Here is a 19,782-nt window from a genome sequence, read left to right as displayed (position 1 = left end):
TATGAATGACCCCTTTGCGTGGACTCATCTTCTTTACCTCTGAAAAAGTTGAAAGAACCAGAACCAGGTACAAAGATCCATTTACCAGGTAAATGAGAACGTGACCATTATAAGTTACTAACTTACATCAACACACCGCCACGTTCTATATTCTACCCAGGTGTAACAAGAGTATGCATCTGCATTTTCTTTTTTTTGCATGGTATTTCATAGTAGTACCTCTAATTAAGTTTAAAATTAGGGTGTGCAGCCCAATCCCACACCCCTTTTCTATAATTAAACTGATATCAGGAAAGCTTACACTGAAAATGTACAAATGTACTGTATTATTTATTAACAGTTATTTATTTTAGAAAGCAGTGCACTACTGCACTGTTTCCTTACTGTGCATACATGCTGGACAACAGGACCCAGGATGGTCTCTCCTCGAACCCGATCACTACTAAGCATGCACAGAGGCCACACTTTAACCCCTGAGTGTATCAACTGATCACGGCTGTACCTGTTATACCTTTAATAAACCAACACCAGTGATTAAGTTACTGGGCTGTTCATAGTTTCAGTCTTTCTGGTGTACGCCTGTATAAGTGCAGCAGCAAAACACACATACATTGGGGGTCATTCAGACCCAAATGCAGCCACGCGTCTGTATGCAGCAGCTGCATTCGGGTGGTCTGTGCACGCACACTGGCCGCAGTGCGCATCTTTACACATTGGGACCACATACCGGAAGGTGGCGACCGCAGTATGATCGACAGCGGCCGTTCGCGGGGCAGCGCGCAACGTTGGGGGGGTCAGGCCGAATGGGGGCATTTTTGGGGCAGCTGCGTGACAGTCACATGAAGCCGCTCCGATTTAAAAAATGGCAGCGGGATGCCTGACAGCACAGCCTGGCCAGGGGTCAACCTTAATTTGATGCATCCGATATTTAATTGCGGATGCATCGTGAGGCGGCGCTACACATGCTGGGTGGCCTTGCCCTGTGCTGGGCGGCACCCAGCATGTGAGGAGATGGACGCAGATCTGGTTGCATATGCAGCGATCTGCGTTCATCTCTGAACAAGGTCCCTTATTCCCAACAATTTACTTAGCACACATACGTATATTCTACAGCGCTTTTACATTGATTATAAGTAATTCAATTCCTGCCCCAGTGGAATTTACAATTTGTATCCCTTACCAAAATGGGTTCCCAAACTTGGGCCTCAAGGCACCCTAGCAGTCCAGGTTTTAAGGATACTCATGCTTAAGCACAGGTAACTTAACACCTCATCACTTTGATTTAACCATCTTGACTTCAAGCATGGCTATCGTTAAAACCTGGACTGTAACTGGGGAGTTTAGCAAACTCTGCTGTACTGTAATATATTGTATGTATTCATAAATGTTGCCAGATAGGGTCATCTACATTGCTATTGCAATGGTCCTTTGTTCTGAAGGAGAGTTAGTTTGATTATACTATATATGCTCAGGCCTGGATATCTTCAGAATATGGACTGTTATGTTGCCCTGAGGACTGTGGGGCATAGATATCAAAACTTGGAGAGAGATAAAGTGGAGAGAAATACAAATCAGTTAGCTCCTTTAGTTTTTCAAGCACAGCCTACAAAGCTGATTGGTTGATAATTTGTGAGGTATTCAATTGTCCCCAATACATTTTTGCACAAAAAAACAAGGTATACTATTATTGCAATTTTAGCATGATGTTTCATAGTTACTTAGTTGTTGAGGTTGAAAAAAGACAGATGAACATCGAGTTCAACCTGCATAAGAATTTTTTTTTCTTTTTTTATCTTAATTAAATGCTGTATCCTTGGATATTTTTTTCCGCTAGGAATTTATCTAATCCATTTCTAAACTTATTGATAGAGTCCACCATTACTACCTTATGTGGCAAAGAATTCCAAATCTTTAGTGTTCTTACTGTGAAGAACCCTTTTCTTCATTGTGTATAGAATTTTTTTTCTTCTAACCTTAGGGGGTGTCCTCGTGTCTAATGCAGTGTTTTTTTGATAAACAAATTATTTGATAAATCCTTGTATTGTTCCTTAATGTATTTAAAAATATAATTAATGTCTCCTCTCAGTCGCCTCTTTTCCAGTGTAAACAAACCTAACCTTTTAAGTCTTTCCTCATAATCCAGTGCTTCTAACCCCTTAACCAGTTTGGTGGCTCGCCTCTGAACCTTTTCGAGTTCCAAGATATCTTTTTTATAGTGAGGTGCCCAGAACTGTACACAATATTCCAGGTGTGGCCGCACCAATGATTTATACAGTGGCAGGATTACACTCTCATCCCTTGTCTCCAATCCCCGTTTAATGCATGCTAACACCTTATTTGCTTTTGTTGCTGCATTTTGCATTTTGCATTTTGCGTACTGCTACCAATTTTATTGTCGATGAGCACTCCCAAATCTTTTTCAGCTACTGTTATCCAACATTTTCCCCATTTAGTTTATAGGCTGCCCGATTATTCTTAGTCCCAAAGTGCATAACTTTACATTTGTCTGTATTGAACCTCATTCTCCATTTATCCGCCCAGACCTTAAGTCTAGATAAGTCATTCTGTAGAGACTCAACATCCTCGTTTTAATCAATTACTCTACATAGCTTAGTATCATCTGCGAAAATTGATACTGTGCTTTCCAGTCCCTCTCCTAGGTCATTAATGAATATGTTAAACAACAATGGTCTGACTACTGAACCCTGTGGTATTCCACTGAGCACTGAAGCCCATTCAGAGTACATCCCATTAATCCCCACTCGCTGTTCCCTATTGAACAGCCAATTATTCAACCAAGTACAAATAGTGTCCCCTTCCCCAAGCTCCCTTAATTTGAGAATTAGTCTCTTATGTGGAACTTTGTCACAGGCCTTAGCAAAGTCCAAAAAGATCACATCCACTACATGAGCCTGATCAATATTATTGCTCACTTTCTCGTAGAAGCTTATTAAGTTAGTTTGACAGGACCTGTCCTTCACAAAACCATGCTGATTCCTAGTAATAACCTTGGAGGTATCCAAGTACTCAAGTATGCTGTCCCTTAATATACCTTCTAGTAATTTCCCCACTATAGATGTCAAACTTACCGGTCTATAGTTACCGGGGTGAGTTTTAATACCTTTTTTAAATATTGGGACTACCTCTGCTATACACCAGTCCTTTGATATCATTCCTGATCTAATTGACTCTCTGAAAATCAAATATAGGGGTCTCAATATCTCTACATTAAGTTCCATAAGAACCCTGGGGTGGAGTCCATCTTGCCCAGGAGATTTATTTATCTTAATTTTACTTAGTCTCTCCCGGACTACATCCTCGTTTAACCAAGTACCTAGCATCAGGTAGCTCTCGTAGCTTATATTATGCTCTACTCTCATCAACCTGTCCTCATTCGTGAATACTGATGAAAAGAATTTATTTAATAAATCCGCTTTATCCCTGTCATCATTAATCAAGACATCCAACTCACCCTTTAAAGGCCCAATATTCTCCCTTTTTAACCTTTTTCCCGTTTATGTACTTAAAGAACTTTTTGGGGTTTGTTATACTCTCCTTTGCGATTTGTTTTTCGTTTTCTATTTTTGCTGTTCTGATTTCTTTTTTGCATTTTTTGTTACATTCCTTGTAGAACTGGAATGATTCCACCGTTCCGTCAGACTTAAATGCTTTGAAAGCACGCCTTTTTTTATCCATTTGTTCCTTGGCCCTCTTATTAAGCCACATTGGTTTGAATGTCCTACTCCTGTTTTCGTTGACTATGGGAATATATTTATTGTACCTATTGAGCGTAGTTGTAAAAACATCCCACATTTCAGCAGTATTCTTACCATGCAATACAATTTCCTAATTGATGTCCCTCATTGCTTGTTTCAGCAATATGAAATTAGCTTTCTTAAAGTTAAAAGTTTTAGTTAGACCCTTATATTGTTCTTTTTGGAAGCTGATATCGAATGTGTTCATATTTTGATCGCTATATTCTAGGGTCTCCCCTACTTTAGTATTTGATATTATTTCCTCATTATTTGTTAGTACTAGGTCCAGTATAGCCCTATGCCTAGTTGGTTCCCCAATTACCTGGGACAAGTAGTGGTCTTTTAGCATATTTAACAACCTATTACCCCTAGTTGTATTTGCTGTTTTGATGTTCCAGTTTATGTCTTGGTAATTAAAGTTCTCAACAATAATGACGTCCCCAATACCTGCAGCTTCTTTAATTTGCTGCCAGAGTAGCAATTTGTCAGACACACTAATATCTGGTGGTTTGTAGCATGTCCCTATTAGAAGTTTCATTGTATCTATACTCCCACTCGAAATTTCAACCCACAATGACTCCATGTTATCTCCCGTCCCCTCGTAAATGACTTCCTTTAAATACGGTTTTAAGAAAGGTTTAACATATAGACAAACACCCCCTCCTTTTTTATTAGTCCTATCTCTCCTGAAGAGGGTGAACCCCTCCATGTTTGACGCCCAGTTGTGTGCATCGTCCCACCATGTCTCTGTAATTCCTATTATATCATATTGGTCATTAAGTGCAATTGTTTCTAATTCCCCCATTTTACTTGTTAGGCTTCTTGCATTTATAATCATACACTTAAGTTTGGTAATTCCCTGATCTGTGAGTTTTGTTGTGGATAACGTTTTCTTAGGAATCTGAGTTTCCCTTAAATTACCATCGCTGACTATTTTTTTCCTTCCCCCCTCTCCACCATCATTATACTTTATACATCCAATTTTTCTTCGCTCTCTAGTTGTCCCACTAATTATTTCTAATCCCTCCCCCCAGGCACCTAGTTTAAAATATCCCCCAACCTTCTAACCATCTTTCCCCCCCAGCACCGCTGCCCCTCCTCATTCAGGTGCAATTCATCGCGACAAAAAAGATGGCGCCTGACTGAGAAGTCTGCTCAGTGTTCTAAGAACACAACCCCCTCTTTACTGCACCAGTCCCTGAGCCACACATTTAACTCCCTAATCTCCCTCTGCCTCCCTGGACTAGCGCGTGGCACAGGTAATATTTCAGAGAATATTACCTTGGATGTCCTTGCCTTTAATTTTTGGCCTAGGTCTTTCTTAAGGAACATCCCACCTACCACTAACTTTGTCGTTGGTGCCAATGTGCACCAAAACCGCCGGGTTGTTCCCAGCCCCTCCCAACAATCTTTCTACCTGGTCCGCAATGTGCCGTACCCGAGCTCCCGGGAGACAACAGACTGTACAGTTATCACGGTCCCGGTAGCAGATTGCCCTGTCTGTTCTCCCGATAATAGAATCCCCTACCACCACAATCCGGCTAGGTACCTCGCTTTCTTTTGTTCCCTTTGTCCTGGAGGGACAGCTCCTCTGGTTGCTAGAGGGAACAGTCTCCTCCAGTGCCGTCATTTCCTCACTGTCCTCCCCAGAATCTTTGTCCAATCGGGCGAATTTATTGGGGTTTGGCAGATTGGAGATGCCCTGTCTACCCCTCTTCTTCCGTCTAACCGTGACCCAGCTAGCTAGATTGAAAAAAGAACTCAGCTGCGCAATGAAATTGGAAACATGAACAAAAGCTGACGTATGCTGAGATAAATTATAAAGAAAAATTTAATATGACAATAAAAGAAATTTCATACAATAAAAACATATAGTCTGGACTTAAACCTTATAAGGAAAATAGTAAAATACCCTGTACTGGATATCAGATAAAACAAGCACTTGTGGTGTGAGCAGTAACAATATGCAACATTTGTATCCAACAAGTAGAAACAGTATCGTATACTGGATATGAATGAATTGTTAGAATGTGGAGAAATTCATAAGTTTTAAACTGGTAACTGCAGTCCCATGAATCTACTATGTGTTTTTGTGAAAAAAATGGGGCTGACAGGGCTGGTTTCCACAGATTTTGCTTTGCTTGCCTCAGGCTGGCGAAACAACATCCCCGATAACTGCTGGCATTAGGGACACTTGAAGATCCCCAGGTGGGTCAATTAGCCGTGGTAAATTCCCTCGGGTAATTGAATACCCGCCTTTATCTCTCTCCACTTTATCTCTCTCTCCAAGCTTTGACACACATCCCCCTGAGTTGGTGAATCCCTGCCCTACCACATGTACACAAACACACAAGCACACATATACAAAACGGTTACTTTTTTGTCAGTATCCAATTAACCCGTCAGTATCCAATTGCTCCGATGTCAGATAAAGTCAAAATTACCTCTCCCGTAGGCTGGTTTCTAACCGAGCGTCCTCGGTTAGATTATCGTGCGTTGCCCACCACGTAGCTGTCACTGGGAGGGAGAGTGCAAAGCTTGCACCCCGGCGGAGTCCTACATGGAGACGCTGCTGGAGGTATGAAGGAGCCACTATGGAGACTGAGTTGCCAATGCTGCTCGTCAGGCCTTGATGTCAGCTGCGGCGTGCAGAGAATAATATGCCACTGCAGGGGCTGCAAGGCCAATGTCGGTCTCTTAGTATAGATGAAAGTGCTTGTCATGCAAAATGCTTGCTAGGCAGATTGTAGAAGTCCAGTAGGTAAAAAAGAATTGAGGAGTCCTAACCGGTTTCATCACGCTCCACGTGACTTTCTCAAAGGTGACCCAGCTAGCTACCTAAATATCCTCGTCCTCGTCTACCTGTGGCCCCCCCTGCAACTCCTCCACCGTTCTATCTAAGCTCTGCTCGAGATTGCGAATCTCCCTCAGTCGCATAAAGGTTTGCTCTAGATCAGTTACCTGGGCTTCCAGGGCAACCATTCGCATTAACCTTGCGCAGATGTATTCACACTGGGCCGGTTACTCCAGGTGCGCATACATCTTGCACGACATGCAAGTGTCGAGTGAGATCCTCAATCACGGCCACCCCCATTTTGTTTAAGGAAAAAAAAAACTCTAACTCCCTGTACCTTTAGAAAAACAATACTGTACAATACAACGATACAGACTATGCAATACAATACAAACAGTACAGAATAAGCTACACAATACGATACTATAGCCTAGCTGTGGAGGCAAACAATTAAACAGTCAATACAATAATAAATATGATACTCATGTGTCCGGGGGAGTCACGACCACCTGCAGCAGCTGCTGCAGCACCTACTCACTGCTACTTGCTCCCCCCAGGTTGGCTCTTTCCAGCAGCCTTGCTCCAGCCTCAGTCAGCACCTGCCGCTTCAACTCTCCCAGCACCTTGCTCTGCTGTTCCCGCCGCTGCCCACGGTCACCCCCGCTGATGGGACCGCATTTTTCCGGCTCCCCCCTTGTGCCCGGCTTGCTCCTCCGCTCGGCTCATGCTCCCTCGTACACTCGTGCATGCGCGCACCCTCGTGCGCGTCACTTCGCTTCCGCCCTCAGCCTGCACAGCCGCTTCCACCCACAGTGCTCTTCTCTCACAGGGTCAGCACGCTCGTCCCTCACAGGGTCAGCCCGCTTTGGGCTATTCAATTACACCATGTTTTTGTGTGAAAAAACATAGATACCGAGATAAGTTCCCTGACCTATGTGTTTTTGTGAAAAAAATGGGGCTGACAGGGCTGGTTTCCACAGATTTTGCTTTGCTTGCCTCAGGCTGGCGAAACAACATCCCCGATAACTGCTGGCATTAGGGACAATTGAAGATCCCCGGGTGGGTCAATTAGCCGTGGTAAATTCCCTCGGGTAATTGAATACCCGCCTTTATCTCTCTCCACTTTATCTCTCTCTCCAAGCTTTGACACACATCCCCCTGAGTTGGTGAATCCCTGCCCTACCACATGTACACAAACACACAAGCACACATATACAAAACGGTTACTTTTTTGTCAGTATCCAATTAACCCGTCAGTATCCAATTAACCCGTAGGAAACCCACATAAACAAGGAAAGCATACAAACTCCACACAGATAAGGCCTTCATAGGAATCTAAACCAAAACCCTCATTGCTGTGAGGCAGTTATGCTTAACAATGCGTCAGCTATGCTGCCCTTAGTAAATACTGTAGGAAGTTTAGTGGCTAGAGTTTTTCTGATTCTAAACTGAATAAGTAAAAAATATATCAAAAATATGATTCACACAGTTCTCTTTTATATGGCTGTATCTAGTTATTTCACTGCCTGTGAAATGTGCATAGTTGTGTCCACAGACACTTGACACATGAACTGTAAACACTGAAGACATGAGTCTCTTGAGAACATGATCATTATTTCTAAAGCAGAAATCACTAGAGACAAGATAAAAGCATAGATTTGTTCTTACAACCTGTAATAACAGCTTGTTTTCTTTACTACGGCTAAACCAATGGCTGCAATAAAGACACAGGAGTGCAACGATGCCCAGTTGTGCTGTAATGTTTACAAAGGTTGCCAAAAGAAAACTATGACCATCAGTCTCTCTGCCGTGCGTCAAATCAGAACTTAGGGGGTAATTCCAAGTTGATCGCAGCAGGAAATTTTTTAGCAGTTGGGCAAAACCACTTGCACTGCAGGGGAGGCCGATATAACATGTGCAGAGAGAGATAGATTTGGGTGTGGTGAGTTCAATCTGCAATCTAAATTGCAGTGTAAAAATAAAGCAGCCAGTATTTACCCTGCACAGAAACAAAATAACCCACCCAAATCTAACGCTCTCTGCAGATGTTATATCTACCCCCCCTACAGTGCACATGGTTTTGCCCAACTGCTAAAAAATTTCCTGCTGCGATCAACTTGGAATTACCCCCTTAGTACATTACAAAGCCATCATGATTTGGAGTTTTACAGTCTTCATTATTGACGTGTCAAGGATCTGTTGCTGATAAACCAGCACAAAAGAGCAAAACAATGTCTGAGCTCTTGTTGGGACCAGGAAGGCTGCATAAAATAAACTGAGAAGGAAAAGTGACCTGAGTTATTAAAAAAAACAATAAACATTTAATGATATATAACCTTGTCCAACATATATTTTATTATCATTGGGCCTAATTCAGAGATGTACTTCAAGCTGATGGTTGGCACAAATCTCTGATGGTTGTAGATCTCAGCATGTGCATGTTCTGTACTGTGCACGGGCAGATTTGTGTCTACACCGATAGTCACATTGCCTCCTAAGCCACAGCTTGATTTATATGCTGCGGTCATTTTGGGGTTGGGGAAAACAGCAACGGCCAGCATTTCAGAAAATGGGGGCACGTTGCTCCATTTTTTTTTAGCATGCTGAAACCATGGCTGCATTCTTGGATTCAATTAACTTGTTTCAGCTGCAAGAATTTCCTGGTCATTCTGAGTAACCTTGGGGTTCCTCAGATAACCGATGTGCATGCAGATGATCCGATGTTGTGTCCCCTGAAGCTGGCAGGAGGCATCTATTCCTGTCGCATTAGCATTTTTTAGCACAAAGATGCAGCAGCTGTAGCTACTGCATCCATCTTTGAAGTAGGCCCATTGTATGGAACGTTAGATTCTCAAGCAAGAAGCTGCAGTTCCTAACTATCACATCATTATTATTTTTCCCATCAATATTTTATTAAGATATGTGGTATATATGTGATACCCCACTCCAAGTGAGAACAGTTACGGTTTCTTTGTAAATACTGCCATTATATACATGCAGCCAGAGCATCATTGGTGACAGTGGACTAGAGCTACAGAGCTAGCGCATGGTGAATGGGAACTCTCAACCACACGCTGGCTACCAGGATGTCACATGCTGCTTCAGGGAGAGGCTGGCTCATGACACTACTGTGACTGTTGGAGGTCACATGAAACTCCAGAGATAGGCTGGCTCATGCTTGCTGGTGTGTGTGACAGTTGGTGGTCGTTGAGCATCCATTTTGAGAGGAGTGGCTAGCAGTGAGTAGAAGTGCTGCACTATTTACCCGGTGCTGACGACTGTTCCCGGTGACCAGAGAGGGAGAGCTAGAGACGGAGGGCAGCTGTGAGTCTTTCCCCAGTGAGCAGCAAGTGGAGAGTCTGAAGCCGGAGAGGCGGCATGGAAGATGGCCCCAGCTTGTAGTGGCAGCCGAAGAGGGGTGAGCCAGCTGCAGTACTGATCAGGCTGTAAATCCCTAATTACTGCAATACTAACATCTCCAAGGGAATTAGAGCAGATCTTCCCCAAAAGTTAGTTCATGACACCCCAGCAGCTTCATCAGACCTGTAAGTCACTTGATTACTACACGTATAGTAACGGCAGCATATCGATCATTGGAGATTGGGACACGTTAGCTCCTTACAAAGTAACCAGTACACCCAGAGACAGGCAACCTCTTTTACTGATGGAGATTCACAATATATAGTGCACTGGTGCAAGAGGAAACAGGGTTATGTAATACAGTTTTACAAGGCTACTATCTAGGAAATAAGTGGAAGTCAGTGACAGTATCACTAAAGGGAAGCAGGCATGGAGCAACTCTTCCGTCAGTACTAGAGACACTACAGCTCCCTAGAAGTACTCTCTTCTAGTTACATCATTCAGAGGCATAAAGTACACGTACATTGTTAATGGATGGCTACTACTGACCTACTGGTGTAAAAGTAGGTGAGTTCAACAAAAGCAATCTGTTAGGAGCGTTACATGAACATTAACACCAGTGTTTCTCTAAAGGAATAGAGCCTTAAAACTGACATTAGCAGCAGAATGAGCACACTGAGCATTGGGATTAAACAGTGATTACCTAGAAGGAAATAGACCCGCATTGACAGACTATTACGAGACAGTATTGTTGCTTGTAAAGAAGAAAATTTCTCTGACGTCCTAAGTGGATGCTGGGGACTCCGTCAGGACCATGGGGAATAGCGGCTCCGCAGGAGACAGGGCACAAAAATAAAGCTTTAGGATCAGGTGGTGTGCACTGGCTCCTCCCCCTATGACCCTCCTCCAAGCCTCAGTTAGGTTTTTGTGCCCGTCCGAGCAGGGTGCAATCTAGGTGGCTCTCTTAAGGAGCTGCTTAGAAAAAGTTTTTAGGTTTTTTATGTTCAGTGAGTCCTGCTGGCAACAGGCTCACTGCATCGAGGGACTTAGGGGAGAGAAGTTCAACTCACCTGCGTGCAGGATGGATTGGCTTTTTAGGCTACTGGACACCATTAGCTCCAGAGGGAGTCGGAACACAGGTCTCACCCTGGGGTTCGTCCCGGAGCCGCGCCGCCGACCCCCCTTGCAGATGCTGAAGATTGAAGGTCCAGAAACCGGCGGCAGAAGGCTTTTCAGTCTTCATGAAGGTAGCGCACAGCACTGCAGCTGTGCGCCATTGTTGTCACACACTTCACACCATAGGTCACGGAGGGTGCAGGGCGCTGCTGGGGGCGCCCTGGGCAGCAATGTATAATACCTTTTATGGCTAAAAAATACATCACATATAGCCCTTGAGGCTATATGGATGTATTAAACCCATGCCAGATATCTCAAACTCCGGGAGAAAAGCCCGCCGGAATAGGGGGCGGGGCTTATTCTCCTCAGCACACAGCGCCATTTTCCTGCTCAGCTCCGCTGTGAGGAAGGCTCCCAGGACTCTCCCCTGCACTGCACTACAGAAACAGGGTAAAACAGAGAGGGGGGGCACTTTTTTGGGCGATATTTTATATATTTAAGCTGCTATAAGGATACAACACTTATATAAGGTTGTTCCCATATATATTATAGCGCTTGGGTGTGTGCTGGCAAACTCTCCCTCTGTCTCCCCAAAGGGCTAGTGGGGTCCTGTCTTCGATAAGAGCATTCCCTGTGTGTCTGCTGTGTGTCGGTACGTGTGTGTCGACATGTATGAGGACGATGTTGGTGTGGAGGCAGAGCAATTGCCGATAATGGTGATGTCACCCCCCAGGGAGTCGACACCGGAATGGATGGCTTTGTTTATGGAATTACGTGATAATGTCAGCACATTACAAAAATCAGTTGACGACATGAGACGGCCGGAAAACCAGTTGGTACCTGCCCAGGCGTCTCAGACACCGTCAGGGGCTGTAAAACGCCCTTTACCTCAGTCGGTCGACACAGACCCAGACACGGACACTGAATCTAGTGTCGACGGTGAAGAAACAAACGTATTTTCAAGTAGGGCCACACGTTATATGATCACGGCAATGAAGGAGGCTTTGCATATCTCTGATACTGCAAGTACCACAAAAAGGGGTATTATGTGGGGGGTGAAAAAACTACCTGTAGTTTTTCCTGAATCAGAGGAATTGAATGATGTATGTGATGAAGCGTGGGTTAACCCAGATAGAAAAGTGCTAATTTCAAAAAAGTTATTGGCATTATACCCTTTCCCGCCAGAGGTTAGGGCGCGCTGGGAAACACCCCCTAGGGTGGATAAGGCGCTCACACGCTTATCAAAACAAGTGGCGTTACCGTCTCCTGATACGGCCGCCCTCAAGGATCCAGCTGGTAGGAGGCTGGAAACTACCCTAAAAAGTATATACACACATACTGGTGTTATACTGCGACCAGCCATCGCCTCAGCCTGGATGTGCAGTGCTGGGGTGGTCTGGTCGGATTCCCTGACTGAAAATATTGATACCCTGAATAGGGACAGTATTTTATTGACTATAGAGCAATTAAAGGATGCTTTTCTTTATATGCGAGATGCTCAGAGGGATATTTGCACTCTGGCATCGAGAGTAAATGCGATGTCCATATCTGCCAGAAGAAGTTTATGGACGCGACAGTGGTCAGGTGATGCGGATTCTAAACGACATATGGAAGTATTGCCGTATAAAGGGGAGGAATTATTTGGCGTCGGTCTATCGGATCTGGTGGCCACGGCAACTGCCGGAAAATCCACCTTTTTACCTCAGACCCCCTCCCAACAGAAAAAGACACCGTCTTTTCAGCCGCAGTCCTTTCGGTCCTATAAGAACAAGCGCGCAAAAGGACAGTCATATCTGCCCCGGGGCAGAGGAAGGGGTAAGAGAGGACAGCAAGCAGCCCCTGCCCAGGAACAGAAGCCCTCCCAGGGTTCTGCAAAGCCCTCAGCATGACGCTGGGGCTTTACAAGCGGACTCAGGAGCGGTGGGGGGTCGACTCAAGAATTTCAGCGCACAGTGGGCTTGCTCACAGGTGGACCCCTGGATCCTGCAGGTAGTATCTCAGGGTTACAGGTTGGAATTCGAGAAGTCTCCCCCTCGCCGGTTCCTAAAGTCTGCTTTGCCAACGTCTCCCTCAGACAGGGCGACGGTATTGGAAGCCATTCACAAGCTGTTTTCTCAGCAGGTGATAGTCAAGGTACCCCTCCTACAACAAGGAAAAGGGTATTACTCCACGCTATTTGTGGTACCGAAGCCGGACGGCTCGGTAAGACCTATTCTAAATCTGAAATCTTTGAACCTGTACATACAGAAATTCAAATTCAAGATGGAGTCACTCAGAGCAGTGATAGCGAATCTGGAAGAAGGGGACTTTATGGTGTCCCTGGACATAAAGGATGCTTACCTGCATGTCCCAATTTGCCCTTCACATCAAGGGTACCTCAGGTTCGTGGTGCAAAACTGTCATTATCAGTTTCAGACGCTGCCGTTTGGATTGTCCACGGCACCTCGGGTCTTTACCAAGGTAATGGCCGAAATGATGATTCTTCTTCGAAGAAGAGGCGTATTAATTATCCCTTACTTGGACGATCTCCTGATAAGGGCAAGGTCCAGAGAACAGCTGGAGGACGGAGTAGCACTAACCCAATTAGTGCTGCAACAACACGGGTGGATTCTGAATTTTCCAAAATCTCAGTTGACACCGACAACACGTCTGCTGTTCCTGGGAATGATTCTGGACACGGTTCAGAAAAAGGTGTTTCTTCCGGAGGAGAAAGCCAAGGAGTTATCCAAACTTGTCAGGAACCTCCTAAAACCAGGAAAAGTGTCTGTGCATCAATGCACAAGAGTCCTGGGAAAGATGGTGGCTTCTTACGAAGCGATTCCATTCGGCAGATTCCACGCACGAACTTTTCAGTGGGATCTGTTGGACAAATGGTCCGGATCGCATCTGCAGATGCACCAGCGGATAACCTTATCACCACGGACAAGGGTGTCTCTTCTGTGGTGGTTGCAGAGTGCTCATCTGTTAGAGGGCCGCAGATTCGGCATACAGGACTGGGTCCTGGTGACCACGGATGCCAGTCTGAGAGGCTGGGGAGCGGTCACACAGGGAAGAAACTTCCAGGGAGTATGGTCAAGCCTGGAGATGTCTTTTCACATAAATATACTGGAGCTAAGAGCGATTTACAATGCTCTAAGTCTGGCAAAACCCCTGCTTCAGGGTCAACCGGTGTTGATCCAGTCGGACAACATCACGGCAGTCGCCCACGTAAACAGACAGGGCGGCACAAGAAGCAGGACAGCAATGGCAGAAGCTGCAAGGATTCTTCGCTGGGCGGAAGATCATGTGATAGCACTGTCAGCAGTGTTCATTCCGGGAGTGGACAACTGGGAAGCAGACTTCCTCAGCAGACACGATCTACACCCGGGAGAGTGGGGACTTCATCCAGAAGTCTTCCACATGATTGTGAACCGTTGGGAAAAACCAAAGGTGGATATGATGGCGTCCCGCCTCAACAAAAAACTGGACAGGTATTGCGCCAGGTCAAGAGACCCTCAGGCAATAGCTGTGGACGCTCTGGTAACACCGTGGGTGTTCCAGTCAGTGTATGTGTTCCCTCCTCTGCCTCTCATACCAAAAGTACTGAGAATTATACGGCAAAGGGGAGTAAGAACGATACTCGTGGCTCCGGATTGGCCAAGAAGAACTTGGTACCCGGAACTTCAAGAGATGCTCACGGAGGATCCGTGGCCTCTACCTCTAAGACGGGACCTGCTTCAGCAGGGACCGTGTCTATTCCAAGACTTACCGCGGCTGCGTTTGACGGCATGGCGGTTGAACGCCGAATTCTAAGGGAAAAAGGCATTCCGGAAGAGGTCATTCCTACACTGGTAATAGCCAGGAAGGAGGTGACTGCACAACATTATCACGGCATTTGGAGAAAATATGTTGCGTGGTGTGAGGCCAGGAAGGCCCCCACGGAGGAATTTCAACTGGGTCGATTCCTACATTTCCTGCAAACAGGATTGTCTATGGGCCTCAAATTGGGGTCCATTAAGGTTCAAATTTCGGCCCTGTCGATTTTCTTCCAGAAAGAATTGGCTTCAGTTCCTGAAGTCCAGACTTTTGTAAAAGGAGTACTACATATACAGCCCCCGTTTGTGCCCCCAGTGGCACCGTGGGATCTTAATGTAGTTTTGGATTTTCTCAAATCCCATTGGTTTGAGCCACTCAAATCGGTGGAGTTGAAATATCTTACATGGAAAGTAACCATGCTACTGGCCCTGGCTTCAGCCAGGAGAGTATCAGAATTAGCGGCTTTATCATTATATCCCATATCTGATTTTCCATTCGGACAGGGCAGAACTGCGGACGCGTCCTCATTTTCTGCCTAAGGTGGTGTCAGCGTTTCACCTGAACCAGCCTATTGTGGTGCCTGCGGCTACTAACGATTTGGAGGATTCCAAGTTGTTGGACGTGGTCCGGGCATTGAAAATATATATTTCAAGAACGGCTGGAGTCAGAAAGTCTGACTCGCTGTTTATATTGTATGCACCCAACAAGCTGGGTGCTCCTGCTTCTAAGCAGACGATTGCTCGTTGGATTTGTAGCACAATTCAACTTGCACATTCTGTGGCAGGCTTGCCACAACCAAAATCTGTCAAGGCCCATTCCACAAGGAAAGTGGGCTCATCCTGGGCGGCTGCCCGGGGGGTCTCGGCATTACAACTCTGCCGAGCAGCTACGTGGTCGGGGGAGAACACGTTTGTAAAATTCTACAAATTTGATACCCTGGCTAAAGAGGACCTGAAGTTCTCTCATTCGGTGCTGCAGAGTCATCCGCACTCTCCCGCCCGTTTGGGAGCTTTGGTATAATCCCCATGGTCCTGACGGAGTCCCCAGCATCCACTTAGGACGTCAGAGAAAATAAGATTTTACTTACCGATAAATCTATTTCTCGTAGTCCGTAGTGGATGCTGGGCGCCCATCCCAAGTGCGGATTGTCTGCAATACTTGTACATAGTTATTGTTACAAAAAAATCGGGTTGTTATTGTTGTGAGCCGTCTGTTCAGAGGCTCCTACGTTTGTCATACTGTTAACTGGGTTCAGATCACAAGTTGTACGGTGTGATTGGTGTGGCTGGTATGAGTCTTACCCGGGATTCAATATCCTTCCTTATTGTGTACGCTCGTCCGGGCACAGTATCCTAACTGAGGCTTGGAGGAGGGTCATAGGGGGAGGAGCCAGTGCACACCACCTGATCCTAAAGCTTTATTTTTGTGCCCTGTCTCCTGCGGAGCCGCTATTCCCCATGGTCCTGACGGAGTCCCCAGCATCCACTACGGACTACGAGAAATAGATTTATCGGCAAGTAAAATCTTATTTTATAAACTCCAGATAGGACCTATTGAGCTCCATGTTTTAAACCTTCAGTTGCGGCATCCACCACATGCTTAAAAGCTGCTTCCAGGAGAAAGTATTTCAGGTTTAGTGCACTTAAAAATCACTCAGCTAGATAAGAAGGACAAAAGGTTCATTGGGGCCCCAATTGTTCTAATATTGTAAGTATAATTGTATACATATTTTGAAAGTGATTGTTTATGTTATGCAAGTTAGTGAGATAATCGTTTAAAATCCTTTTCAGCGGAGAAAGATTCACTAAAGAATCCCAGGGAAATAAAACAACTTCCACTGAATTGTGTCATTAATGTCTGTATTTACAGTATCTTAATCTCATTTGCATTGTATTGTAAGGAACAGTGAAGACTTAGTGTTACAGGCACCTGTTATACCGTGGTTCGGTGGGTGTCACACGTGGCGTCACGAACAGGATTCGGACAAAAGCTAGGGTTATACCTAGAGATGAGCGGGTTCGGTTTCTCTGAATCCGAACCCGCCAGAACTTCATGTTTTTTTTCACGGGTCCGAGCGACTCGGATCTTCCCGCCTTGCTCGGTTAACCCGAGCGCGCCCGAACGTCATCATGACGCTGTCGGATTCTCGCGAGGCTCGGATTCTATCGCGAGACTCGGATTCTATATAAGGAGCCGCGCGTCGCCGCCATTTTCACACGTGCATTGAGATTGATAGGGAGAGGACGTGGCTGGCGTCCTCTCCGTTTAGAATAGATTAGAGAGACACTTGATTTACTAATTTTGGGGAGCATTAGGAGTACTCAGTACAGTGCAGAGTTTTGCTGATAGTGACCACCAGTTTTATTTATAATCCGTTCTCTGCCTGAAAAAAGCGATACACAGCACACAGTGACTCAGTCACATACCATATCTGTGTGCACTGCTCAGGCTCAGGCCAGTGTGCTGCATCATCTATTATCTATATATAATATTATATATATCTGTCTGACTGCTCAGCTCACACAGCTTATAATTGTGGGGGAGACTGGGGAGCACTACTGCAGTGCCAGTTATAGGTTATAGCAGGAGCCAGGAGTACATAATATATTATATAGTGAGTGACCACCAGACACACAGTGCAGTTTATTTAATATATCCGTTCTCTGCCTGAAAAAAGCGATACACACAGTGACTCAGTCAGTCACATACCATATCTGTGTGCACTGCTCAGGCTCAGGCCAGTGTGCTGCATCATCTATATATATTATATATCTGTCTGACTGCTCAGCTCACACAGCTTATAATTGTGGGGGAGACTGGGGAGCACTACTGCAGTGCCAGTTATAGGTTATAGCAGGAGCCAGGAGTACATAATATTATATTAAAATTAAACAGTGCACACTTTTGCTGCAGGAGTGCCACTGCCAGTGTGACTAGTGACCAGTGACCTGACCACCAGTATATATAATATTAGTAGTATACTATCTCTTTATCAACCAGTCTATATATTAGCAGCAGACACAGTACAGTGCGGTAGTTCACGGCTGTGGCTACCTCTGTGTCGGCACTCGGCAGCCCGTCCATAATTGTATATACCACCTAACCGTGGTTTTTTTTTCTTTCTTTATACATACATACTAGTTACGAGTATACTATCTCTTTATCAACCAGTCTATATTAGCAGCAGACACAGTACAGTGCGGTAGTTCACGGCTGTGGCTACCTCTGTGTCGGCACTCGGCAGCCCGTCCATAATTGTATATACCACCTAACCGTGGTTTTTTTTTCTTTCTTTATACATACATACTAGTTACGAGTATACTATCTCTTTATCAACCAGTCTATATATTAGCAGCAGACACAGTACAGTGCGGTAGTTCACGGCTGTGGCTACCTCTGTGTCGGCACTCGGCAGCCCGTCCATAATTGTATACTAGTATCCAATCCATCCATCTCCATTGTTTACCTGAGGTGCCTTTTAGTTGTGCCTATTAAAATATGGAGAACAAAAATGTTGAGGTTCCAAAATTAGGGAAAGATCAAGATCCACTTCCACCTCGTGCTGAAGCTGCTGCCACTAGTCATGGCCGAGACGATGAAATGCCAGCAACGTCGTCTGCCAAGGCCGATGCCCAATGTCATAGTACAGAGCATGTCAAATCCAAAACACCAAATATCAGTAAAAAAAGGACTCCAAAACCTAAAATAAAATTGTCGGAGGAGAAGCGTAAACTTGCCAATATGCCATTTACCACACGGAGTGGCAAGGAACGGCTGAGGCCCTGGCCTATGTTCATGGCTAGTGGTTCAGCTTCACATGAGGATGGAAGCACTCAGCCTCTCGCTAGAAAAATGAAAAGACTCAAGCTGGCAAAAGCAGCACAGCAAAGAACTGTGCATTCTTCGAAATCCCAAATCCACAAGGAGAGTCCAATTGTGTCGGTTGCGATGCCTGACCTTCCCAACACTGGACGTGAAGAGCATGCGCCTTCCACCATTTGCACGCCCCCTGCAAGTGCTGGAAGGAGCACCCGCAGTCCAGTTCCTGATAGTCAGATTGAAGATGTCAGTGTTGAAGTACACCAGGATGAGGATATGGGTGTTGCTGGCGCTGGGGAGGAAATTGACCAGGAGGATTCTGATGGTGAGGTGGTTTGTTTAAGTCAGGCACCCGGGGAGACACCTGTTGTCCGTGGGAGGAATATGGCCGTTGACATGCCAGGTGAAAATACCAAAAAAATCAGCTCTTCGGTGTGGAGGTATTTCACCAGAAATGCGGACAACAGGTGTCAAGCCGTGTGTTCCCTTTGTCAAGCTGTAATAAGTAGGGGTAAGGACGTTAACCACCTCGGAACATCCTCCCTTATACGTCACCTGCAGCGCATTCATAATAAGTCAGTGACAAGTTCAAAAACTTTGGGTGACAGCGGAAGCAGTCCACTGACCAGTAAATCCCTTCCTCTTGTAACCACGCTCACGCAAACCACCCCACCAACTCCCTCAGTGTCAATTTCCTCCTTCCCCAGGAATGCCAATAGTCCTGCAGGCCATGTCACTGGCAATTCTGACGAGTCCTCTCCTGCCTGGGATTCCTCCGATGCATCCTTGCGTGTAACGCCTACTGCTGCTGGCGCTGCTGTTGTTGCTGCTGGGAGTCGATAGTCATCCCAGAGGGGAAGTCGTAAGCCCACTTGTACTACTTCCAGTAAGCAATTGACTGTTCAACAGTCCTTTGCGAGGAAGATGAAATATCACAGCAGTCATCCTACTGCAAAGCGGATAACTGAGGCCTTGGCATCCTGGGTGGTGAGAAACGTGGTTCCGGTATCCATCATTACTGCAGAGCCAACTAGAGACTTGTTGGAGGTACTGTGTCCCCGGTACCAAATACCATCTAGGTTCCATTTCTCTAGGCAGGCGATACCGAAAATGTACACAGACCTCAGAAAAAGAGTCACCAGT

The sequence above is a fragment of the Pseudophryne corroboree genome, chromosome 5 (assembly GCF_028390025.1).
Source record: "Pseudophryne corroboree isolate aPseCor3 chromosome 5, aPseCor3.hap2, whole genome shotgun sequence".
Classification (NCBI taxonomy): domain Eukaryota; kingdom Metazoa; phylum Chordata; class Amphibia; order Anura; family Myobatrachidae; genus Pseudophryne; species Pseudophryne corroboree.
The sequence above is the reverse complement of the archived record's forward strand: the minus strand, read 5'-3'. Positions refer to the sequence as shown.